This window comes from Herpailurus yagouaroundi, unplaced genomic scaffold (genome assembly GCF_014898765.1).
Source record: "Herpailurus yagouaroundi ecotype Mexico unplaced genomic scaffold, PumYag 203, whole genome shotgun sequence".
NCBI classification, from domain to species: Eukaryota; Metazoa; Chordata; class Mammalia; order Carnivora; family Felidae; genus Herpailurus; species Herpailurus yagouaroundi.
In genome coordinates this window covers 30,624,711-30,629,745 of record NW_024412434.1, presented here as the reverse complement: position 1 = coordinate 30,629,745, position 5,035 = coordinate 30,624,711, and the positions used below count along the sequence as shown (strand labels likewise).

The 5,035-nt window shown below is 42.6% G+C and overlaps 1 non-coding gene across 1 annotated transcript; it reads right to left on the bottom strand.

The window, feature by feature from the left end:
• Positions 1-4,566: 4,566 nt before the first annotated feature.
• Positions 4,567-4,651, bottom strand: TRNAR-UCG (transfer RNA arginine (anticodon UCG)). Its single transcript has one exon. It is a non-coding gene; the product is annotated as a tRNA-Arg (tRNA).
• Positions 4,652-5,035: the final 384 nt, after the last annotated feature.

Genomic DNA, 5,035 nt, shown 5'->3' with positions numbered 1-5,035 from the left:
CTTGTGACCTGGTGACTTACTTCGTTTTACAGTCTGTTTCTCCACGGATCTGACATAAAGTCAGCCCAGCAGGAAGAGAAAACAGCAGGGCTTCCGAATGTCTGACCCGCGGGCCTGGGTCGAATCTCAGATCTACTTCCCGACTTGAGGATCCTTTTCCTAATTTGTTACATAGTACCTGTAGTACGTATGTCCCAGGGCAAGTACTAGCTGGCCAAGACTCAGTCTCTTTTTCTCATACTGTAATGCCAGGATCTTGCACTTAGTACATTTCCAAAAGCGTGTAGTGCTGAAAAATATCTTTTGATTAAAATTTTGGATAGGTAGATTTATAGTTCCATCCTGACCGTAATGCAGATTTCTCACTTGGCTACAATGCCTCTGGGAGACCTGGGTTAATATTCTGTCCAGTTTAAGTAGCTGCCCAAATACTTTATCAACAGAAAAACTTTCCTGTTCAGCTTACTGTTTCATAACATAATTGATTTATCATTAGTCATTTAGTTACGTCATCCTCAATTTTCCCCTTTGATTCACCTTTTCTCCCGGTCAGGTTACAATCCTTTGGTGGTTTTATTGCTCGCGCATTCACAATAGCGATGCCACAATGCTTAGTGCACGGTGGATGGTCACTGCTGATGAACTAAGTGGAGTAATGTGCAGATGTATTTCAGAAAAAAAAATAAATTTCTATTTCTGTTGATCTACATAGATGTTGAAGAGGAAAAGAAAATTGCTGAATTGATGTTTCAGTGGTTTCTGTTTCATAAGACTGAGCTTCCCGATGGCGCAGCCCGGGTCTTTTTTTTATCATTGGGTATCAGGGCCCCAGAGTCCCTGGAGCTTAACACAGAATATGCAATAAATAATAAATGAACAAATGATTTTATGGAAAGTGAGAGTAATTATTCACCCTTTTGATGCACATTTTCTCAGTATCAGAATATCTATCGATATGGGGTGACTGGGTGGCTCAGTCGGTTAAGCATTTGCCTTTGGGTCAGATCATGATCTTGCCATTCCCGAGTTTGAGCCCTGCCTTGGGCTCTGTGCTGACAGCTCAGAGCCTGGAGCCTGTTTTGGATTCTGTGTCTCCCTCTCTCCCTCTCTGCCCCTCCCCTGCTCATGCTCTATCTTTCTCTCTCAAAAATAAATAAATATTTAAAAAAAAGAATATTTATCAGGAAGTGCTTTGTCTGAAATTGACCATAATGCCTTGAAAAGTAGTTTTCAGTAAGTTGAGAGCCTGGCTGTTGGGTGCCTGAAGTTTTACACACCTTGGGTATTTTGTGAGCCTATTAAAAAATCTGTGTGTGTGTGTGTGTGTGTGTGTGTGTGTGTGTGTGTGTGTGTGGTACCGAGAGTGTCATATAATGTAGTCTTTTCGAAGTTGGTTTCAACACCAGAAAATTCTTTCAAATGGAAGTTAATTTCTATCAATTTCTTGCCTCCTTAACCCACACACCAGGAGCTTTGGTAAATTTCACCAGGTAACTGACACGAGCCACAAAACAAGAACTCTTTGAGACTCTCTAAGCTAAACAACATTTTTAGTAGGACCACGTGTTTTTACCAAACTTCAAGGTTCTCTAAAATGTTGGAGCCATCCTTGGAGACGAGTTGACAACAAAAGTTGCGAGTGTCCCATGTGCAAATGTTCAAGAACACCTTGAAGTCTCTGACTTACAGTAAAAATATAGCCAAAACTGTTTCTTAGGAGAAAGATACTTCCTTCTAACAACAACAAAGAAAGGTAACTTCTGCAACACGTCAGGAAAGAACTGTTTTTAATAATCGACCACTTTATTTATCCTGACTCACTACAATACCAGAGGTACAATATTGAACGTGATTTCGTCAGGATGAGCTTCTAGAATATATTATTCTCTTGATCTTGAATATCCTTACGTAGCAAGAAGGGTCTAGGATGGAACAGGAAGAACCTTTCTTGGGTTTCACTTGTGGAAGGGCTAGAACGCCCTTTGGCACACTTCCTACGGGATGTTCTGGAATCCTTTTGCTCTGTTTTAAGGATGTGTAAGTGCAACTGTTCTTTTTTTTTTTTTTTTTTTTAATTTTTTTTTTTCAACGTTTATTTATTTTGGGGACAGAGAGAGACAGAGCATGAATGGGGGAGGGGCAGAGAGAGGGAGACACAGAATCGGAAACAGGCTCCAGGCTCCGAGCCATCAAGCCCAGAGCCCGACGCAGGGCTCGAACTCACGGACCGCGAGATCGTGACCCGGCTGAAGTCGGACGCTTAGCCAACTGCGCCACCCAGGCGCCCCTAAGTGCAACTGTTCTATAAGCATTGCACATCAACTTGCTCACAAAGCACTCTATCTAATACACAGGAAAATGTTTTTTTATTTATGTAACTTTCCAGATCCTTATTAGCAGTTGTAGAAAAGCGAGGATTTATTCATCAACAAAGTCCAAAGACTCCATTTACCAGATTTCCATTCTTTACTTTAATGAAATTTGTCTGTAGGGCTTTTAAAGTTCATTTATAAAGTTAGAAATATATTCAGCCCTGCTGTCTTGGAGATAGATGGCCACATTATTACTTGTCTGTCAAAGAGAAGTAGGGCTGTTAATAACATGGAGACAGCTACTAAAGATTCCAAACATGGGTGTTTCCTTTAGAGGAAATTGCAATTCTAACCACTAAATTCCCTTTGGAATCAATTACCTGACTTTGCAAGCATTATGAGATACCTCACTTTTTAGTCAGGAGACTAAGACGTAAGTGTATATTCTTCGAAATCTTTACCCGAAGAAGGCAAACGAAGGCTGACAATATTAGCACCCAGGGGCTGGTGAGGATGACACATGGTCCAAATTGAGACTAGTCTAGTGTGCATCCTAACAAAGGACAGTCCTGCTTCCCTTCTGGCTGCCACATGGATTTGCACGTGACGTTGGAGATGGGGCAGAGGCAAAAGAGTGAAAAATTATAAACTGTTGGAAGAAGATGAGACTCCTTTGGAGATCCTTTCCTTGCTCCTCACCCTTCCGGCGGAGTCCAGACAAAGACTGTAATAAGGAAATCGGTGCTAGAATAAATTTTAAAAATGGATTTTCTGGATCAGACAGTCCCGTTTTCTTAAATATACATGCAGGGGTGCAACTAAAATCACATTTCACATCGCTTCACCCCTCTATGTTAGTATCAACTGATAAGAGCAATGCAACCCTACACTTCCCCACACAGGAATTAGAGACATTTTACTATCCAACAATTAGCATTTTCAACTAAAAAGTGTTCATAAATCTTCATCAGTTAATACGCATGTATTGTGCACCATTCTTGCTGGAATAGATAACAACAGGAATGCAATGCTAGTGTTTATGTAAAGCTTAAAGCTGATTAGAGAACAGGGATCGTATCCAAAACATTACTCAGGGTTGCGAAGCACATTTGGGTCTCTGCAGCAAACGCTTCATACAGCAGGAGAACTGGAGTGAGACCCCAAAGGTGTGGGTTGACTTTAGGTAGATTGACAAGATGTGGTGCAGAAGGTGGTAACCCTTAGGTATATACTCTTTCCGAAAGGGTTGACTCGTCAAGATCTAAGTAAACATCGTTGTTCATTTAATTGGTAAACAAACAGAGTTGGTGTATTATGAAAATTTCCTTTCAGGACCTTTTCATCTGGGTAATTTTCAGACAAGCAGTGGTCCAAGGCTTTCTGGGCGAGAAAACAATGAAATGCACATTTGTTTTCATAGACTTCAAAAGAAAGCCCTGGAGGATACCTCGAAACTTTCCAGGTTGGGGGGAAGTTGCTAGAATTCTGAAAAGCGTGCACACGGACATGATTCGGTAGTATGGTCGACACACCATCCATGTTGACTGTTTTATGAGATTTCAATTTGTAGCTTCTATGTGATGACAATTTCACTCATCTGGGGCACAACTGGGAAGCGTGTGGGCCAAAACTGTTCTCTCCAGTTAGGACGTCCTCAGGGTTGAGAACCGCTCTGCTAAGGAACAGCTGTGAGCTGGACGTCAGAGCATTCTGGCACTGGAGACACTGTCTTCCTTCCCTTCAACATCCCGTGTTCTGGAAGGGTTTTACTGCTCTGTCTGGGGGCAGAGGAAACGTCATGCCGGAAGAAGAATGGCTTATTTTCGTGTAATATTTAGATGCACCATATCTGTGTTTGGGGAAAGACAGGACTCCACCCTGTTAGCATGTATCCCTAACAAGTATGAAATGAAGCAAGCTCTTGTTAGCACTGCTAGAAAAACGCGCTACGATAAAAAAGTCTCTTCTGCCATAAAACCTCTTTTGTCTTTGGAGAACTTAATTTCTATCCATTGTTGAGCTGTTAACAAAAGGTACCTTGACTGGCTCACGTAGACATTTTCAAACATATTAGGGAAACAACATAGCTTAATAGTTAAGAGAATTGGCTTTGAAAATGTAGATGTGGTTTTTAAATTTTTTTTAAATGTTTATTTATTTTTTAGAGAGAACGAGCACGAGTGGGAGAGGGGCAGAGAGAGAGAGGGAGGCACGGAATCCAAAGCAGACTCCAGGCTCCGAGCTGACAGCACAGAGCCTGAGGTGGGGCTCGAACCCACAAACTGCGAGATCATGACCTGAGCCGAAGTCAGACGCTTAACCGACTGAGCCACCCAGGCGCCCTTGAAAATGTAGACATGGTTTAAATCCACTCTCTCGTTTACAGGTGTGTAGCCTTGAACAAATCACTTAAACTCTCTGGCTCTCATTTTGTTCATCTGAAAAACGGGACAATAATGGTACCTGTCTTATTAGTACTGCCTGGCTGGCTCAGTCGGTTGGGCGTCCGACTTTGGCTCAGGTCACGATCTCGAGGTCCGTGAGTTCGAGCCCCGCGTCGGGCTCTGGGCTGACAGCTCCGAGCCTGGAGCCTGCTTCAGCTTCTGTGTCTCCCTCGCTCTCTGCCCCCCACCCCCCCCGCTCCCACTCAGTGTCTCAAAAATAAATCAACCCAAGAGTGTCTTGGAAATCAGGTATGATGTTTGTGCATCGGGCCCAGAGGA